At 40.6% G+C, this 22,222-nt stretch overlaps 1 protein-coding gene across 5 annotated transcripts in view; it reads right to left on the reverse strand.

The window, feature by feature from the left end:
* ANXA4 (annexin A4) overlaps positions 1-22,222 on the reverse strand; it is an 81,978-nt gene that overhangs the window by 49,309 nt on the left and 10,447 nt on the right. The window contains exon 2 of one of the 5 annotated variants that reach the window (XM_082356407.1): positions 8,295-8,588. The exons of 3 other annotated variants lie outside the window; for them this stretch is intronic. The gene's annotated coding sequence lies outside the window, so the exon portion shown is untranslated. Of the gene's footprint in view, positions 1-5,952; positions 6,201-8,294; positions 8,589-22,222 lie in introns of those variants that run through there. One more of the 5 variants, XM_082356408.1, reaches the window with a different exon arrangement.

Consider the following 22,222-nt stretch of genomic DNA (forward strand, 5'->3'; position numbering starts at 1 on the left):
GGCCAGCCTACAATCACATAAACTGACCAGTATGACCAAGTTCACAATGACTCAGACTTTGTATTGGGGTTGTACAAGCTCCTTTGTGGCTCACAAGGGGGCAAATAATTAGCAACCGTGCCTCAGTCTTTACATCTGTGAAATGCAGACACACTCGGTTTTGGGTGTCGCTCAAATGACCTTAAAAGCATCAGGACTCTTCAAGATGAAAAGATGAAGGCTGAAGGGACCATATGTTTGTGATGCCTTTTAAAAAAACCTATGGGTTATGCAGTGGGTGGGAAACTGCATCTCCTTTATAATATGGGAACTCCTCACCTAGGGCTCAGGATAGGATTCCTGAAGATTTTAGGACATAGTTTTAGAGCAACTGAAAGAAAGCTGGGAACTAAATGTAAGAGACTTATCCCAATGGCAGTTACATAAGGGAATAATAAGTTATAAATAAGTTCAACCTATTTCAAGTAAGATTACATACACTTTCAGAAATAATTTATGATGAATTCATAAAGAAAAATTAGGTATGTCAAGAACACATCCCTACTGTTTTCCTCGAGGATGTCCAGAAGGATAATTATTACACTACCCTCCATTCTGCCCTATTGTATCACTGCCCAGAATTGGCAAGCCAGGTACTGACTCAAGCATAAAGTTTCTCCTGTCCTTACGGCAGACTGCAGGTATGTGAACAAGGCCCTGACTCCTGGTAATATTTCAGTAGGCCATATAGGCAGCAGTGTGGTGCATTCCTCCCCACTCACCCAGAATTTGGAAAGCAGGCAAATTAGACTGACTAGTAAAATCAGTAAATAATCATCAAAACAAAGATACGCAAACTCATCTCAAGGAGAAAGAATGGCTCCCGAGATGAAGTTAGCTTGCTGAAGGGTATTAGACATATTTAAAGAAAAATTGTGTGCATCAACAATGCAGGCTCAACCCAAAACCATCAGAGAAGAGTACTTTGAAATATTTATCAAAACCCTGGCCTCAAGAAAGGGTGGCTTGGCCTCAGGATCAATGGTTCAGGCGTCAGACATTTCCCCACTATGAATATGAATTTTATCCATCTAAAACTCTTTGTTTTGATTCCTTGGTTGCCAAGCAACCTCTAGACTAGAGTTTGGCTTCCCATGTGGACCTGTCTACAAAGCACTGGAATATGAGGATTTTTGTCTAAGTAGCAGTTATATTTCTCAACATAAATAAATAAATTAGCGTGTGCAAGCATGTGAGTGCATATGTGTGATAAGCCTATAAATATGAACCCGTCCCTGAGAGGTGAACCCCTTCCTGATGTGCTAACAAATACAGTTTCTCTGGTGCTGCTGGATGCGGCACCATGATGAATTCACCCCAGTACCAGATGCTCTCCTTGAGACCCCGACATAACTTGGCAGCCTCCATTCAGATTCATAACATTCACTCACATCCCAGGACAGGCAACCTCAACCTTCATTGTGAAGGGATCTGATGTCCTTGCGACACATTCTTACTGAATCCTTCTCCTCCCTGGAAGATCACATGGGAGTGAGTCATTCACCATTTTTCTTTGGTACATGGTTTCATTTTACATCCCACAGGATGACAAATTTAAACATTTAGTCTGTGGATCTGTGGAGTGCAAGCGGGCCCCACCCAGGCACTAAAGGTTTTTAAAACTGTCTATGAAATGGGAACATGAAAGCAACTCTTTTTCCTTGCAACTTAGATTCTTCTAAAGGTAAAGGACGTACTTCCCTGGTGGCACAGTGGATAAGACTCTGCGCTCCCAAAGCAGGGGGCCTGGGTTTGATCCCTGGTCAGGGAACTAGATCTCACATGCATGCCGCAACTAAGAGTTCTCATGCCACAACTAAGGAGCCAGCGAGCCACAACTAAGGAGCACATGTGCCACAACTAAGGAGCAGGTGAGCCGCAACTAAGGAGCCTGCCTGCCACAACTAAGACCCGGTGCAACCAAATAAATAAATAAATAATAAAAACAAAGGAAATTTTGTTGCCGGGATGGCGTTTTCATTTTCAAACATTTAATCCAAGGCAAAGTGTGCAAGCTAAATGAATGGAAAGTTGGAAACCTATTTTCTAAGCAATTACAGGGAAGAATCTATTCCAACCCATCATCTGGCAAGTAACTTATTAACAGTCTTTTGTCCAAATTTTAGCCACTTATTCATAGCATTGTTGGGAACAGTAATAATAATTTCAATCCACAAATAATTAAAAAACACAGGTTTTACATATAATTTAAAACATCCCCACTACTTCTCTACCATTCCCACATCATGCCAAAGTCTATTAAAGTTTTCTACTCTGATTCCTTTGTCCAAAAGGCAGGGAGAAGGAGGGAAGGAACATTTATTAAACACTCCTCTACATGATCTTAATCTACCCAGTAACCTTTGGAGTCATGATATTATCTCCACTTTACAAACCAACTGGGTGATATAATAATGAAAGCTGGCTATGGTGAGTTCTATATTGTATTAAGAGATAAGATTAGAAAAATAAAAAGAGCAATGAGGTGGCCTTAATGATTGCTGGAGAGCTGGTTGGGCCCTGCACTCTTAGTTCAATGCTTGCTTTGCTACATGTCTTTTCTACTTCACATAATACCTCAGTGTCCCCAGGCACAAGCTTCAAGCAGGGCACAAATCAACGCATAGTCTAATAAATTTTATGAGTGTTTCTCTGGGTACTGTATTCATCTTCCATAGTATAAGGCTTCACATTTTCCTAAGTAATTTTCTTTCGTTATCTGAGTGACTCCAAATGCTTCCTGTGGACTGGAGATCTTTGGAATTCTGGTTGGCTGTTTTTTTTGTTGTTGTTGGTGGTGTTTTAAAAGTATTCTGCCTTTTAATTGCAGACAAACTGTTTGGATTCCCCTCATCCTCTCAGGCTAGTGACCGTAGAAACAAGAAGCTGATGCACTGGTAACACCAATTATTGCTCTCAATCATGGAACTGATAGGATAGTTTCACTGATGTTTCATGCTCATTCATTCAACAAATATGATCTGAATGCCTGCCCCAGGCCAGGTACCATTCTAGGTGTTAAAAGGCACATCTTCATCACCCCATCTATTCCCTTCATACAGAAAATTATCCCCTGTGCCTTGTCTGTTCAAGAGTAGCCTATGAGTAAAAAAAATCCTGGGGGTGGTTGGCGAGAACTCTGCTGAACTTCCTTCCCATTGCAAGGACTCTACAACCTTTCCGAAGCCTCATCTCCCAGCCTTTAATCTCCTCCCTCTGGTCCTGGGGCTCACTCCTCCGTGGGACAGCCTCTGCCACTGCTCAGTGGCTCAGCAGCAGGAAAGCTGGCCTTGTATTCCTTGCCATGTGTGCTGGAGCTGGAGGGACTTTATTTTCAAATAAATATTTGTTGACCATTTAGTTATACTGAGTGCCTAGGTCCTTTATCAATAGTCTACCTTTTCGCCTTCTCATTGTCCAGTGAACTGGGCATGATAACTTAAATTTTAGAAAAGTTAAGCATGATGCTCAAAGTCACTCATGTAGTGGGTGGTAGGAGCTGTGTTTTCAGTCACAGCCGTGACCCTAGAGACCTTTATACTATACCATGTTAAATGCAGGCATGTGTACACACGTGTACCATTATGCATTAGGCCAGGCGTAATGCTAGAAGCTTTTAGAGTAATAATGGAATCAAAACTTTAAATTGTCACATCTTTTGCTGAGCTAAATGCTTTCTCCTTCTTCATGTCTTTAACAAGCTGGATGCAAAACAAAACAACAACAAAAACATTCCTCTCCCAGACTTATCCACTGGAAACTAGACCACACTTTGACTGGCAGACAGCTCCCAGTCAACAGTGTTGATTACAAGACTGCTGGCTATTTGAAGAGACCACATTTCTAACCCCACACGCCCCTGCCCTAGTTCAGCCGTCCAGCCTTTCCAGTGGGAGAACAAGGCAACGTGGCTCTGTGACAGTGTCTCTTGGAGCTGACACGTGGCCAGAGTTGTGCCATTTCCAGCTGAGAGGGACATAAGGAGTCCATCCAGGCACATTCTGTGCCGCTCCCCCCATAACAGGGCCCAGAATCCTGTACTCAGTGCAGGGGTTCCAACCACAATATGAAAGTACCCCAAGTGCAGCCTGCTTCAGAGACTGACTGATGCATCACACCCTTGGGATAGTTTGAGTCCAGTGTCAAAGGTTTGAAATAATGGACCCATTTGGTTATGTTTATCCTAATGCCAGCAATATTTAGACTCTCCAGTGTACACCAGTAGGGAGAGAAAGAAGGGATGCTAGAAATAGCTCTTCCGGCTTATGCTACGAACCGAAAACAGCATGGGCTTTCATTCAAAGTCTAACATGGGTTTGGCGCAGCTCTGACATGTTTTCTCAAGCCCCAGATGGCAGTTTACTTATGCTATTAGAGGCAGCGCCCCTCCAGAATTAAATCACAACTATTCTTTTGATCTCCCAGAGTTGATTTTCCCCCGTTTCAGATCAAAACGTCTAGCAAACCACAGGTGAGAGAGCAATCCAAGGCCATGATGTAAGTACACAAAGAAAGCGGGAGTAGAAATGGAGCGGAAATGCCTGCCCCAGAAAGAGCTCATTTCCACCACTGTTGGATTTTAAGGGTAGAGGAGACTACAGCGAGCGCCCAGCCTACCCCTTCATGTAGACATGAGATAGCCCTGTCTACAGGTAAGTGGTGGGTTTGCCTCTGGGTAACATGCATGGTAATAATGTGTTGGATTCATTCACTGACCCAAGGTCTGGCAGGTGCTGGCAGCATGGGTGGGACAGGTTCACACTAGTACAGGAGAATCCGTGCCATCCCTCTGATGGGAAACAGCCATGGGAAGGTCCAAATCTGAGGGTGGTGCAGCCAACGCCACAGTCCCACTGGGGTTTATTTTTCACCCACATAGGAGAATATATTCTCCACCCTGAAGTAGGCAGAGATTCCTTAGATAGGACACAAAAAAGCACTAGCCATAAAAGCCAATATTGACAAGATTCATCAAAATAAAAAAGGTTTGCTCAATAAAAGACACTATTAAGAAAATTAACAGAAGAGCCATAGATTGGGGAAAAATATTCACTGCACATACATCTGACAAAGGACTTGAATCAAGAATATATAAAGAACTAAAAATCATAACACAAGGATGAACAAGGCAATTTTTTAAATGGGCAAAAGACTTGAACAGACACTTCACAAAAGATATATGAATGATCAATAAGTATACGAAAACATGCTTGTTATTGGCTATGCAGAAAATACAAATTAAAACCACAATGAGATACCATTTCACATCCCCTAAAATGGTTAAAAAAAAAAAAAGGAAAACAAAAACCGGACACCATTAAATGTTAGAGAAGATATAGAGCAACTGAAACCTTCAAACACTGCGAACTTGAGAGAACTATTCGGCAGTTTCTAATAAGGTTAAACGTGAATCGACCCTTTGACTCAGGATTCCATCTCTTATTTACCCAAGATAAGTGAAAACCCATATCCACAAAAAAACTTGGGCAAGAGTGTTCACATGAGCCTTATTCACAACTGCTCCAAACTGGAGACAGCTCAAATGTCCATCAACAGATAAATGGATAAACAAATTGCAGAATATTCATGCAATGGAATACTATTCAGTAAACTACTGATATAGTGATAACATGGATGAATCTCTAAAATATTATTCTGAGTGAATGAAGCCAAATAAAGTGTTTATATGAAATTTATATGAAATTCTAGAAAAAACAAAGCTAATGTATAATGCCAGAAAGCACAAAAATGGTTGCCTAGGGTCAGGGGTTGGTGGGTGGTGGTGAGGCAGAGGGGATATACCTGCCCAGGAACATGAGGAAAGGAACTTTAGGGGGTGACTGAAATGTTCCTTATCTTGACTGGGGCAGTGGTACCCAGCTGCATACATTTGTCAAAACTCATTGAACTCACCTCACACCCATTAGGATGGCTACTATTAAAACAAAACAAAATGGGACTTCCCTGGCAGTCCAGTGGTTAAGACTCTGTGCTTCCACTGCAGAGGGCGCGGGTTCGATCCCTGGTCAGGGAACTAAGATCCCGCGTGTTGCAGCCAAAAAACAAAAACAAAAACAAAACAAAACAGAAAATAACAAGCGTCAGTGAAGATGTGGAGAAACCGGATCCCTTGTGTGCTGCTGGCAGGAGTGTAAAATAGTACAGCCACTTTGGAAAACAGCACGGTGGTTCCTTGAAAAGTTAAAAATAGCGTAATTACTATGTGATCCAGCAATTCCACTTATGGGTATATGTACTCTAGGTATATACAATCTGGATATATATATGTATCTTTCAAAAACATTGAAAGCAGGGACTGAAAGAGATATTTGTATATCCATGTTCACAGCAGCATTATTCAAAATAGCCAAAAGATGGAAGCAACCCATGTGTCAACTGACAGATGAATGGATAAACACAATGTGGTACGTACACACAATGGACTATTATTCAGCCTTAAAAAGAAAGGAAATTTGACATATGCCACAACATGGATGGACCTTGAGGACATTACGCTAAGTGAAATAAGCCAGACACAAAAAGATCAATACTGTATGATTCCACTTATACTAGGTACTTAGTCAAACTCATAAAACAGAAGGTAGAATGGTAGTGCCAGGGGGTGAGAGAAAGGGAGGAAAAGGAGTTATGGTTTAGTGGGTACAGAGTTGCAGTTCCGCAAGATGAAAAGAGTGGTGGTGATAGTTGCAAAACAATGTAAATGCACTGAATGCCACTGAACTGAACCCTTAAAAATAGTTAGGATGGTAACTTTTACCTTACGTGTATTTTACCACAATTTTTTAAAAATAATTTTTTTCCAATAAAAATTGAATTTTATTTTTTTATACAGCAGGTTCTTATTAGTTATCTATTTTATACATATTAGTGTATATATGTCAATCCCCATCTCCCAATTCATCCCACCACCACCCCACCCTGCTTTCCCCACTTGGTGTCCATATGTTTGTTCTCTGCATCTGTGTCTCTATTTCTGCCCTGCAAACCGGTTCATCTGTACCATTTTTCTAGGTTCCACATATATGCGTTAATATACGATATTTTTCTCTTTCTGACTTACTTCACTCTGTATGACAGTCTCTAGATCCATCCACGTCTCTACAAATAACCCAATTTCATTTCTTTTTATGGCTTAGTAATATCCCATTGTATACATGTACCACATCTTCTTTATCTTACGTGTATTTTACCACAATTTTTAAAAAATAATTTTTTAAAAGTGAACTCCTTAAAAAAAAAGCAAACCTCCTTGAACTAAGCACTTAAGATCTGTGCATTTTATTGTATGTAAATTATACTTCAATAAGATAGTAAACATGTCTACAGTCAAAAGTATATGATTAAGATAACACACACCTATACAGCTTTGTAGGCTGACAGTGGCCTCTCAGGGGAAGCCTGCTGCTGTTCTCGTTCATTTAGCAATACCCACTCAAAGGCAAAGTCCAACTCAGTGGAATCCAAAAATCTATACGGCTTTTGCACAGCATCACGGGTAAAACCATGGCTCCTCAGGGATAACAACTATTCAAAGAGAAAAATCTGTTCTGCATAGTTAAGCTTTGCCACAGGTTATACTGTTTTCCCGATCCATTTTCCGAGTTATTTTAGAATTAGAGGCCCTCAAGGAAATGTGAAAGGTCACTTAATTCCATGTTCCCCTTCAGAAATACCATAAGTAAACTATTCCAGGTAAGTAAGACTCTAAGACAGGAACACCACTAGCTGTTCACCTAGGATGATCACAAGTTACTGGTGCTGATCTCCAGTTCTTGTCTCTTCTATCACCAGAGCTTCTGTATGTCCATCTGCACCTGGGTTACCCGGACCCCTCCTTATGAATCACAAACAACAGGCCGCATATCCTGAGACCCAAATTTCAAGGTTGACCAGTACTCTTGATCTCCTGTCTTGTCTCAGCCATCATAAGTCTTAAGGGTAAACAAGGGGAGCACCTCAACAGAAAAAATAACCCTGAATCTAACATCTGGCCTTTCTCTTACAATCTTTCCCAGAGAAACTAAAATCCACTCCATCGTTCTTTACAAAATCCTTGTGATGAAGGAAGGGAGGAGACAGACGGGACCCGAATGAGAAACTATAGTACTGGAGGGGAGTGACCGGTAAAGAGGCTGTGAGAAAGCCTGACGTGGCCAGGCGTCCTCTTGTCCTGCTAGGGTTTGTTTGCCTGTAGGTAGGAAAACAGGTATTATGCAGCCCAGGCCTTTCCTTACCAATACCACCACTTCTGTTCGCCACGAGGGAAGAAAACACTCTTCCTAAATGAACAGGAAAAGCAACTAGGTTTTCCTTCACAGATTTACACTGCTTCAACCTTGTAGATCTGGAAGCGAGCAGAGAATAAACACTGCTCTCTTAAATGTCACATTTTCTTCTGGCACCTCCACGCCCTGCAAATATGCAAGATCTAGCTCTGTGGGCAATTCCACTCCCCCCTGGATCAGACACTCCCTCAGTGGGCCAGCGCAGGGTTCTATTTCCAAATCTTTCCAGAGTTCAAGCTGACTCTGAAAGAAGAATACAAAAACAGAACTGTTAAAATTCTCCCACAGTGGATGCCTGATTCACACAGGGAACTTGCTATTTCTGATGCCGCCTCTCCCAGTTTTTTCATTAAAAACCTCACGAAGGGGGGGCGGTGGTAGGATGAATTGGGAGATTGGGATTGACATGTATACACTAATATGTATAAAATAGGTAACTAATAAGAACCTGCTGTATTAAAAAAAATTAAATTAAATTAAAAAATAAAACTCATGAAGGCACGGGGAGGCAATGGAAGAAACTCCGTGACAAAACCCAAAGCTCTAGGACTGACATGAGACAATGTCAGAAGCTGAGAGGAACTGAAACTAACTTGAGGCAGATGGAGTGAGTGTGTGTGTGTGTGTGTGTGTGTGTGTGTGTGTGAGAGAGAGAGAGAGAGAGACACAGAGAGGGAGGTAGTGGGGAGACGGGTTACACGCCTCCGTCAGCTGTCTGATGTGGGGATCCATCCAGAAAAGCCCAGCCCAGCCACCTGAGTTGAGAAGCTGTGAGGTGGACCCTTAATTGACCCTACTCATCCCCAAACCAGACAAGAGGCAGAGTAGATGCAGGGAAAGGTGACCAGTGAAAAGAACCCTGGCGGAAATGCATCATTTATATATCAGAGAACTGGGCATTGGGGGTAGGAAAAGATGCTACCTCGGAGACGCAGAAAGAAACAAAGAGAAAACCAGCTAGAGGTGGGAATTCGATCAGGCACTGTACAAACAACCTTCTCTCCTGCTTAAAGCTGATGCCAACACAAAAAGGTGCACAGGATGGGACCAAAGTGTCCCGTCCACCCTATCCTTGACAGACACAGTCTATACCCGTGCCGTGCAACGCCACAGCCACAAGCCACAAGCGGTTATGAGTAACTGAAATGCAGCTAGTGTGACAGAGAAAATAACTTTAAATTTTGTTTAATTTTAATTAAGTTTAAAGTTTTAAATTGAGGCAGTATAAGATATTTTTCCATAACACACAGCTGCAATGTTTTGGTGGGGTCACACTTCACTTTAACCATTGCACTGTGCAGTGCGCATGTCAGGCACGTTGCATCTGTTCTAGTTTTACATCTAATCACACCGCCAATCCACTTGGTGTCCACGGATGGATTCACTTTGACTGATACTATCTATGGATTGATGCAACATTTTTAATGTGTTTATTTGAATATGTCTTGCAGACAGCATGAATTACAGTGATATCTATGTAAATTGTAATTTGTAATCACATTTAAATACTTATTTTAATTATAACATTTTCTAGTGTGAAAAAATAACCATGGACACATTTAAAAATTTTAAATGAAGGCAGCTTACTGATGTGGAATTGAGAGGAGAGGCAGAAGCATTATGACTGGCACAGTAAGGAAAAAGAGATTCAATTGGCATAAGAGTTAGTGAATTAACTAGGACAGGTGCAGTTTTAAAAGTGATATGCTTTTCATTTTAAAGTCAAATCAATTCTAAAAAAGAGGAACCAGTTTTTTCAATGTGGATGCAAATATTAAAGGAAAATTATTTTTTGGTACTTAAGTTTTTTGGAAAACTTTTATGTGTGGTTGAAATAATGTGAGTATGTGAATCTACATGAAAACTAAATTTTATTAAATCTAAATACAGATCAAGTATTTCTGATGAAACTTCAGCAATAGAATTCATATGTTCTGTCAGTATAAAATACACACCGGTTTCTTAAGACTTAGTACGAAAAGAATACTGTAAAATATCTCATTAATCATTTCTTACACTGATTATACATTGAAATGATAATACTTTGAATCTATTGGGTAAGATAATTGATATTATTAATTTCACCTGTATCTTTTTATTTTTTAAAATGTGGCTACTAGATAATTCAAACCTACATTTGTGGCTCACTTTATATTTCTATTACATACCTTGTGTAATAATAATTATGATAGCTATTGTTGAGCACTTATAATGTGTCAGACACTGTTCTAAACACTTTATGTGAATGATTATCTCAGATTATCTCTCTTTTTTTTTTTTTTTTTTAGATTATCTCTTTTAGATCTCACCAAGAAAATTATTTATCTTCTTGGTGCCTTAATTTCCCCATTTGTTAAAAAAAAGAAAGAAAAACACATTATGGGTCTATGACAAAAGAACAAAAGCCTCACAATATTTAAAGGCAAAGCTTATCCCTGAAAATAACCCACTTAATTATTCATAAGAAACATTCAGGGAACCATTGGCAGAAGAATACATTCTAAATAGGAGGAGAAAATGATTAGCATAATAACATCAAGAAATCCTTTGAGACTGAAGATTTTGGCTTAAATATTCTGTATTCAGCACATCAAGGCCGAGATTAATTTTCTATGATCACCCTTTTCCTCCCTCCCGAGTGGCAAGAGATTTTTTTTTTTTGGTTTAATTTTATAAGAAATTTACTTTTGAAAAACAGTGACTTTTTTTTTTAAATTTATTTTTGGCTGCGTTTGGTCTTCATTGCTGCGCGCCGGCTTTCTCTAGTTGTGGCGAGCGGGGGCTACTCGTCGTTGCGGTGCGTGGGCTTCTCATTGCAGTGGCTTCTCTTGTTGCAGAGCAAGGCCTCTAGGTGCGCGGGCTTCAGTACTTGCGGCTCACGGGCTCAGTAGTTGTGGCGCACGGGCTTAGTTGCTCCGCAGCATGTGGGATCTTCCCAGACCAGGGCTCGAACCTGTGTCCCCTGCATTGGCAGGCGGATTCTTAACCACTGCTCCACCTGGGAAGTCCCGTGGCAGGAGATTTTATTTTTAAAACACTCATGTGTATTTAAGAGGGCTTACCAAATCATATCTAAATAATATTCTTTTCACTACTGTTTGGATTCAACTATTTTTTCCCCCATAAAAATAAATCCTCCAGCAGGAGTCCTTCTAAAAAACATGGAGACTATCTGCAGAGATCATAAAAAATCTCATATTAACACCTTAAAAGGGACTTCCCTGGTGGTCCAGTGGTAAAGAATCCACCTTACAATGCAGGGGACGTGGGTTTGACCCCTGGTCGGGGAACTAAGATCCCACATGCCGCGGGGCAACTAAGCCCATGCGCCACAACTACTGAGCTCACAGCACCTCAACTAGAGAGCCCACGAGCTGCAAACTACAGAGCCCACGCACTCTGGAGTCCACGCGCCACAATTTGAGAAGAGAAAACCCCCGCACCACAACTAGAGGGAAGCCCGGGAGCTGCAATGAAAGACCCCGCGTGCATCAACAACAACCCCAGAGCATGCTGCAACTAAGACCCAACGAAGCCAAAAAAATAAATAATAAAAAAACACCTTAAGAGATCACAGAAAAGATAAAACAGAAAATACTGGGTAGCTTTTAAAAAATAACCTTTATTTACTATAAAATGTACGTGGCAGAAAATTCATTATTCGGTTTTATTTCTGTTTTAGCAACCTCAGGATTTTGTAATTGTAACAATGATGTATGGACCCAGGATAGTTAGCATTAATTTTATTTGTCACCTCTCTTTCCCTCCAGTTGTTATTATTTAAGTTGCCTGCATGGTCTGATAAACTTGTTTCCCAAACCCAGTGAGAATGTGGGCAGAGGTAGAATCTTCCAGTGCAGTGCTAAAAATTATTGATCTTTCCTACAAATGGAAAAGATCAACTTTCATAGAATTTTAGAGACTATAAGGTCTTAAGTAATCACATCTATTTCCCCCTTTGATTTTATTTTGTAAATTATTAAGTCAACTTTAAGTATTGAAAAGGTCATTTAAAGAAAATGTAAACTTACCATCAACTTTCACTTACTGTTTGTTCCAATCTTTTAGCACAGTTGTAATCACAGTATGTATATCATTTTATGTTCTACTCTCTCCTCTTAATTTTCCTAATTCTACACAATCATATTTATTATTTTACTAAATTTATATTCTTCCACTGTATTGATATAATTTATTCAATGTCCCTCTACTATTGGTTGTTCAGGTTTTTGGTTTTTTTTAAATAAATTTATTTATTTTATTTATTTATTTTTGGCTGCACTTGGGCTCAGTAGTTGGGCTCTAGAGTGCAGGCTTCAGTAGTTGTGGCACACGGGCTTAGTTGCTCTGAGGCATGTGGGATCTTCCTGGACCAGGGATCGAACCCGTGTCCCCTGTATTGGCAGGCGGATTCTTAACCACTGCACCACCAGGGAAGTCCCTGTTCAGGTTTTTTTTATGCTATGACTACAATCTTTAGAGTTAGCATTGTAGATTTTATTCTTCTTTGGACCTATTCCTTGTGATATCTGATAATTATATTTCCAGTTATCCTCCAAATTTAAAAGGATATCCAAATCCCAGCCAGCCATAAGCTTGTTTGCTTGCTTTATTTATTTATTTACTATTTATTTATAATTTAATATTTAGGAGGTGTAGTATTGAACCTTATCGTTGGTTTAACTTGCTTTTTTTTTTAAATTTGCAATTTTTAAATAATTCTTTATTTTATTTATTTATTTTTGGCTGTGTTGGGTCTTCGTTTCCGTGTGAGGGCTTTCTCTAGTTGTGGCAAGCGGGGGCCATTCCTCATCGTGGTGCACGGGCCTCTCACTATCGCGGCCTTGCTTGTTGCAGAGCACAGGCTCCAGACGCGCAGGCTCAGTAGTTGTGGCTCACGGGCCTAGTTGCTCCGCGGCATGTGGGATCTTCCCAGACGAGGGCTCGAACCCGTGTCCCCTGCATTGGCAGGCAGACTCTCAACCACTGCGGCACCAGGGAAGCCCTAACTTGCTTTTTTGAATGAGCAGCAGGAACACTCTCTTCTCTTTTTCCACTTGTATCCTTCTTTGTGAATTATTTCTTTGCATTTTTTGCCCATTTTGGGGATCTTGGTGCTTCACTAACACATTTCTAGAAATTACAAATATATTATAAAGTTTAATATTTTATATCAAGAATTTATTATGTATCTTTCCAATTTCATATTCTCCTTTTAGTATAGTCAAAATTCGGAAGAAAAATTGTAAATCATACCTTTGTACTTTGTACTCTTCCCATCTTTTCCTTCGTACTCTTCCCTCTTATTATTACTTCAATGGTTAGAAAAGTCTCTTTTTTGGTGAAATGTTGATAATTGTTGAGCTGCGTGAGGAACAGGTATATGGGGCTTCATTTTACTGTTCCCCCACTTTGGGTATATGTGGGGAAAAGTCCATAATGAAAACTTTTTTAAAAAGTCTCTCTTCCCCATTGCTAGAATAAGTGCTTTATTCTATTTCTACTAGTTTTTCTCCCACCCCTTTCATGTTCCAGTTAAGGAAACTCTTGCCCAGGAGGTTAAAGTCACTCGCTTACTATATGACTCATCCGGTTTCCTACCCACTAAACTTAGCCATCACGTCTTCTTTTTTAGGCATGGGGAAAACACCCAATGACATGGCTATTTGGAAAGAGCTAGAATTCAATTCAGGAAAGTCTGGCTGGAAGATCCCAAGTAGCTGGTGCTTTATCCCTACAAGCTTACTCCAACCCTGCTCCACCAGCGAGACATGAGGAGACCAGGGGTGTGCTAATAAACTAACAGCCGGCTCTCCAGGGAAAGAAAACCCTGGTTTGTCTCCATTTCTTTGGTGAAAATATTTCCAACATGACCAATTTCAACTTACTTATGTGGTGTCACTGAACTTGGAGCTGGGAATAAGTAGGCAGTAGTACACCATTATATAGTATTTCCACCACACAGACATAAGAGACCATATATAATAGTAAAATGTAGTAAAATAATTGGAAAGTGATGGGTTGTTTTAAATAAAACTTATTTAAAAATAAATAAATAAATACATAAAACTTATTTATAGGAGAGGGGCAAGATGGCGGAAGAGTAAGACGCGGAGATCACCTTCCTTCCCACAGATACAGTAGAAATACATCTACACGTGGAACTGCTCCTACAGAACACCCACTGAACGCTGGCAGAAGACGTCAGACCTCCCAAAAGGCAAGAAAATCCCCACGTACTTGGGTAGGGTAAAAGAAAAAAGAAATAACAGAGACAAAAGAATAGGGACGGGACCTGTGCCAGTGGGAGGGAGCCGTGAAGGAGGAAAGGTTTCCAGGCACTAGGAAGCCCCTTTGCGGGCAGAGACTGCTGGTGGCAGAGGGGGAAAGCTTCGGAGCCGCGGAGGAGAGCGCAGCCACAGGGGTGCGGAGGGCAAAGCGGAGAGACTCCCGCACAGAGGCTCGGCGCCAACCAGCACTCACCAGCCCGAGAGGCTTGTCTGCTCACTCGCTGGGGCGGGCGGGGGCTGGGAGCTGAGGCTCGGGCTTTGGTGCTAGCCGGGAGGGAGTCCGGGAAAAAGTCTGCAGCTGCCGAAGAGGCAAGAGACTTTTCTTGCCTCTTTGTTTCGCGGCGCGCAAGGAGAGGGGATTCAGAGCGCTGCCTAAACGAAATCCAGAGACGGGTGCGAGCCGCGCGGCTATCAGCGCGGATCCCACAGCAACAGGGGCACAGAGGGAAAAACGGAGAGATTCCCGCACAGAGGCTCAGCGCCGAGCAGCGCTCACCAGCCTGAGAGGCTTGTGTGCTCACCCGCTGGGGCAGGCGGGGCTGGGAGCTGAGGTGCGGGCTTCGGTCGGATCGCAGGGAGAGGACTGGGGTTGGCGGCGTGAACACAGCCTGAAGGGGTTGGCGTGCCGCGGCGAGCCGGGAGGGAGCCGGAGAGGAGGTCTGCAGCCGCCGAAGAGGCAAGAGACTTTTTCTTGCCTCTTTGTTTCGCGGCGCGCAAGGAGAGGGGATTCAGAGCGCCGCCTAGACAAACTCCAGAGGCGGGCGCGAGCCGCGGCTAACAGCGCGGACCCCAGAGACTGGTAGGAAACGCTAAGGCTGCTGCTGCCTCCACCAAGAAGCCTGTGTGCGAGCCCAGGTCACTCTCCACACCGCCCCTCCCGGGAGCCGGTGCAGCTCGCCACTGCCAGGCTCCCGTGATCCAGGGACAACTTCCCCGGGAGAACACACGGCGCGCCTCAGGCTGCTGCAACGTCACGACGCCTCTGACGCCGCAGGCTCGCCCCGCCTCCTCCATACCGCTCCCTCCCCCGGCCTGAGTGAGCCAGAGCCCCCGAAGCAGCTGCTCCTTTAACCCCCTTCTGTCTGGGTGGGGAACGGACGCCCTCAGGCAACGTACATGCAGAGGCGGGTCCAAATCCAAAGCTGAACGCTGGGAGCTGTATGAACAAAGAAGAGAAAGGGAAATCTCCCCCAGCAGCCTCAGAAGCAGCGGATTAAAGCTCCACAAACAACTTGATGTGCCTGCATCTGTTGAATACCTGAATAGACAACGAATCATCCCAAATTCAAAAGGTGGACTTTAGGAGCAGGATATATTAATTTCCCCTTTTCCTTTTTTTGTGAGGGTATATGTGTATGCTTTTGGGTGAGATTTTGTCTGTATAGCTTTGCTTTCACCATCAGTCCTAGGGTTAGGTCCGTCCATTTTTTTTTTTTTTTTTTTTTACTTAAAAAAATTTTTTTTCCTAATATATGCTTTCTTAATAATTTTTTCCGTATTTTCTATTTTTAGAAATTAAAAAAATTTTTAATAAGTTTTTTCATATTTTTTATTTTAAAAAATTAAAAATTTTTTTCTTAATAAATTTTTTTCTTAAAAATCTTTTTCTTATTTTTTACTATAAAAAATTAATAAATCTATTTCTAAAAATTAAAAAAATTTTTTTCTGAATACATTTACTCTTAATAATTTTTTTTTCTTATTTTTTATTATAATAGCTTTATTTTATTTTATTTTATCCTCTTTTTATCTTTCTATTTTTTTCTCCCTTATATTCTGAGCTGTGTGGATGAAAGGCTCTTGGTGCTCCAGCCAGGCATCAGGGCTGTGCCTCTGAGGTGGGAGAGCCAACTTCAGGACACTGGTCCACAAGAGACCTACCAGCTCCACATAATAACAAACAGCAAAAATCTCTCAGAGATCTCCATCTCAACATCAAGACCCAGCTTCACTCAAAGACCAGCAAGCTACAGGGCTGGACACCCTATGCCAAACAACTAGCAAGACAGGAACACAGCCCCATCCATTAGCAGGGAGGCTGCCTAAAATCATAAGGCCACAGACACCCCAAAACACACCACCAGACGTGGACGTGCCCACCAGAAAGACAAGATTCAACCTCATCCACCAGAACACAGGCAATAGTCCCCTCCACCAGGAAGCCTACACAACCCACTGAACCAACCTTACCCACTGGGGACAGATACCAAAAACAACGGGAACTACGAACCTGCAGCCTGTGAAAAGGAGACCCCAAACACAGTAAGATAAGCAAAATGAGACGACAGAAAAACACACAGCAGATGAAGGAGCAGGGTCAAAACACACCAGACCTAACAAATGAAGAGGAAATAGGTAGTCTACCTGAAAAAGAATTCAGAATAATGATAGTAAGGATGATCCAAAATCTTGGAAATAGAATAGACAAAATGCAAGAAACATTTAACAAGGACGTAGAAGAACTAAAGAGGAACCAAGCAACAATGAAAAACACAATAAATGAAATTAAAAATACTCTAGATGGGATCAATAGCAGAATAACTGAGGCAGAAGAAAGGATAAGTGACCTGGAAGATAAAATGGTGGAAATAACTACTGCAGAGCAGGATAAAGAAAAAAGAATGAAAAGAACTGAGGACAGTCTCAGAGACCTCTGGGACAACATTAAACGCACCAACATTCGAATTATAGGGGTCCCAGAAGAAGAAGAGAAAAAGAAAGGGACTGAGAAAATATTTGAAGAGATTATAGTTGAAAACTTCCCTAATATGGGAAAGGAAATAGTTAATCAAGTCCAGGAAGCACAGAGAGTCCCATACAGGATAAACCCAAGGAGAAACACGCCAAGACACATATTAATCAAACTGTCAAAAATTAAATATAAAGAAAACATATTAAAAGCAGCAAGGGAAAAACAACAAATAACACACAAGGGAATCCCCATAAGGTTAACATCTGATCTTTCAGCAGAAACTCTGCAAGCCAGAAGGGAGTGGCAGGATATACTTAAAGTGATGAAGGAGAAAAACCTACAACCAAGGTTACTCTACCCAGCAAGGATCTCATTCAGATTTGATGGAGAAATTAAAACCTTTACAGACAAGCAAAAGCTGAGAGAGTTCAGCACCACCAAACCAGCTTTACAACAAATGCTAAAGGAACTTCTCTAGGCAAGAAACACAAGAGAAGGAAAACACCTACAATAACAAACCCAAAACATTTAAGAAAATGGGAATGGGAACATACATATCGATAATTACCTTGAATGTAAATGGATTAAATGCTCCCACCAAAAGACACAGACTGGCTGAATGGATACAAAAACAAGACCCATATATATGCTGTCTACAAGAGACCCACTTCAGACCTAGAGACACATACAGACTGAAAGTGAGGGGATGGAAAAAGATATTCCATGCAAATGGAAATCAAAAGAAAGCTGGAGTAGCAATTCTCATATCAGACAAAATAGACTTTAAAATAAAGAATATTATAAGAGACAAAGAAGGACACTATATAATGATCAAGGGATCGATCCAAGAGGAAGGTATAACAATTGTAAATATTTATGCACCCAACATAGGAGCACCTCAATACATAAGGCAAATACTAACAGCCATAAAAGGGGAAATTGACAGCAACACAATCATAGTAGGGGACTTTAACACCCCACTTTCACCAATGGACAGATCATCCAAAATGAAAATAAATAAGGAAACACAAGCTTTAAATGATACATTAAACAAGATGGACTTAATTGATATTTATAGGACATTCCACCCAAAAACAACAGAATACACATTTTTCTCAAGTGCGCATGGAACATTCTCCAGGATAGATCATATCTTGGGTCACAAATCAAGCCTTGGTAAATTTAAGAAAATTGAAATCGTATCAAGTATCTTTTCCGACCACAACGTTATGAGACTAGATATCAATTACAGGAAAAGATCTGTAAAAAATACAAACACATGGAGGCTACACAATACACTACTTAATAACGAAGTGATCACTGAAGAAATCAAAGGGGAAATCAAAAAATACCTAGAAACAAATGACAATGGAGATACGACGACCCAAAACCTATGGGACGCAGCGAAAGCAGTGCTAAGAGGGAAGTTTATAGCAATACAAGCCTACCTCAAGAAACAGGAAACATCTCGAATAAACAACCTAACCTTGCACCTAAAGCAATTAGAGAAAGAAGAACAAAAAAACCCCAAAGCTAGCAGAAGGAAAGAAATCATAAAGATCAGGTCAGAAATAAATGAAAAAGAAATGAAGGAAACAATAGCAAAAATCAATAAAACTAAAAGCTGGTTCTTTGAGAAGATAAACAAAATTGATAAACCATTAGCCAGACTCATCAAGAGAAAAAGGGAGAAGACTCAAATCAATAGAATTAGAAATGAAAAAGGAGAAGTAACCACTGACACTGCAGAAATACAAAAGATCATGAGAGATTACTACAAGCAACTCTACGCCAATAAAATGGACAACCTGGAAGAAATGGACAGATTCTTAGAAATGCACAAACTGCCGAGACTGAACCAGGAAGAAATAGAAAATATGAACAGACCAATCACAAGCACTGAAATTGAAACTGTGATTAAAAACCTTCCAACAAACAAAAGCCCAGGACCAGATGGCTTCACAGGTGAATTCTATCAAACATTTAGAGAAGAGCTAACACCTATCCTTCTCAAACTCTTCCAAAATATTGCAGAGGGAGGAACACTCCCAAACTCATTCTACGAGGCCACCATCACCCTGATACCAAAACCAGACAAAGATGTCACAAAGAAAGAAAACTACAGGCCAATATCACTGATGAACATAGATGCAAAAATCCTCAACAAAATACTCGCAAACAGAATCCAACAGCACATTAAAAGGATTATACACCATGATCAAGTGGGGTTTATCCCAGGAATGCAAGGATTCTTCAATATACGTAAATCAATCAATGTGATACACCATATTAACAAATTGAAGGAGAAAAACCATATGATCATCTCAATAGATGCAGAGAAAGCTTTCGACAAAATTCAACACCCATTTATGATAAAAGCCCTGCAGAAAGTAGGCATAGAGGGAACTTTCCTCAACATAATAAAGGCCATATATGACAAACCCACAGCCAACATTGTCCTCAATGGTGAAAAACTGAAACCATTTCCACTAAGATCAGGAACAAGACAAGGTTGCCCACTCTCACCACTATTATTCAACATAGTTTTGGAAGTGTTAGCCACAGCAATCAGAGAAGACAAAGAAATAAAAGGAATCCAAATCGGAAAAGAAGAAGTAAAGCTGTCACTGTTTGCAGATGACATGATACTATACATAGAGAATCCTAAAGATGCTACCAGAAAACTCCTAGAGCTAATCAATGAATTTGGTAAAGTAGCAGGATACAAAATTAATGCACAGAAATCTCTTGCATTTCTATACACTAATGACGAAAAATCTGAAAGTGAAATTAAGAAAACACTCCCGTTTACCATTGCAACAAAAATAATAAAATATCTAGGAATAAACCTACCTAAGGAGACAAAAGACCTGTATGCAGAAAATTATAAGACACTGATGAAAGAAATTAAAGATGATACAAATAGATGGAAAGATATACCATGTTCCTGGATTGGAAGAATCAACATTGTGAAAATGACTCTACTACCCAAAGCAATCTACAGATTCAATGCAATCCCTATCAAACTACCACTGGCATTTTTCACAGAACTAGAACAAAAAATTTCACAATTTGTATGGAAACACAAAAGACTCCAAATAGCCAAAGCAATCTTGAGAACGAAAAATGGAGCTGGGGGATTCAGGCTCCCTGACTTCAGACTATATAACAAAGCTACAGTAATCAAGACAGTTTGGTACTGGCACAAAAACAGAAATATAGATCAATGGAACAGGATAGAAAGCCCAGAGATAAGCCCACGCACATATGGTCACCTTATCTTTGATAAAGGAGGCAAGCATATACAGTGGAGAAAAGACAGCCTCTTCAATAAGTGGTGCTGGGAAAATTGGACAGATACATGTAAAAGTATGAAATTAGAACACTCCCTGACACCATGCACAAAAATAAACTCAAAATGGATTAAAGACCTAAGTTTAAGACCAGTCACTATAAAACTCTTAGAGGAAAACATAGGCAGAACACTCTATGACATACATCACAGCAAGATTCTTTTTGACCCAGCTCCCAGAGAAATGGAAATAAGAACACAAATAAACAAATGGGACCTAATGAAACTTAAAAGCTTTTGCACAGCAAAGGAAACCATAAACAAGACCAAAAGACAACCATCAGAATGGGAGAAAATATTTGCAAATGAAGCAACTGACAAAGGATTAATCTCCAAGATTTACAAGCAGCTCATGCAGCTCAATAACAAAAAAACGAACAACCCAATCCAAAAATGGGCAGAAGACCTAAATAGACATTTCTCCAAAGAAGATATACAGATGGCCAACAGACACATGAAAGAATGCTCAACATCATTAATCATTAGAGAAATGCAAATCAAAACTACAATGAGATATCATCTCACACCGGTCAGAATGGCCATCATCAAAAAATCTAGAAACAATAAATGCTGGAGAGGGTGTGGAGGAAAGGGAACCCTCTTGCACTGTTGGTGGGAATGTAAATTGATACAGCCACTATGGAGAACAGTATGGAGGTTCCTTAAAAAACTACAAATAGAACTACCATACGATCCAGCAATCCCACTACTGGGCATATACCCTGAGAAAACCATAGGTCAAAAAGAGTCATGTACCAAAACGTTCATTGCAGCTCTATTTACAATAGCCAGGACATAGAAGCAACCTAAATGTCCATCGACAGATGAATGGATAAAGAAGATGTGGCACATATATACAATGGAATATTACTCAGCCATAAAAAGAAATGAAATGGAGTTATTTGTAATGAGGTGGATGGAGTTAGAGTCTGTCATACAGAGTGAAGTAAGTCAGAAAGAGAAAAACAAATACAGTATGCTAACACATATATATGGAATCTAAGGGAAAAAAAAGCCATGAAGAACCTAGTGGCAAGACGGGAATAAAGACACAGACCTACTAGAGAATGGACTTGAGGATATGGGGAGGGGGAGGGGTGAGATGTGACAGGGTGAGAGAGTGTCATGGACATATATACACTACCAAATGTAAAATAGATAGCTAGTGGGAAGCAGCCGCATAGCACAGGGAGATCAGCTCGGTGCTTTGTGACCACCTAGAGGGGTGGGATGGGGAGGGTGGGAGGGAGGGAGATGCAAGAGGGAAGAGATATGGGAACATATTGTATATGTATAACTGATTAACTTTGTTATAAAGCAGAAGCTAACACACCATTGTAAGGCAATTATACTTCAATAAAGATGTTAAAAAAAAAAAACTTATTTATAAATATGTCTATTTTAATGTAATGTATTTACGCCTAAGTTGATTTAACTGATTTTTTTTTAATCGATTAATTTTATTTATTTATTTTTGGCTGCGTTGGGTCTTCGTTGCTGTGCACCGGGTTTCTCTAGTTGTGGCGAGCGGGGGCTACTCTTC

Source organism: Balaenoptera borealis, assembly GCF_965194805.1.
Source record: "Balaenoptera borealis genome assembly, chromosome: 15".
Classification (NCBI taxonomy): domain Eukaryota; kingdom Metazoa; phylum Chordata; class Mammalia; order Artiodactyla; family Balaenopteridae; genus Balaenoptera; species Balaenoptera borealis.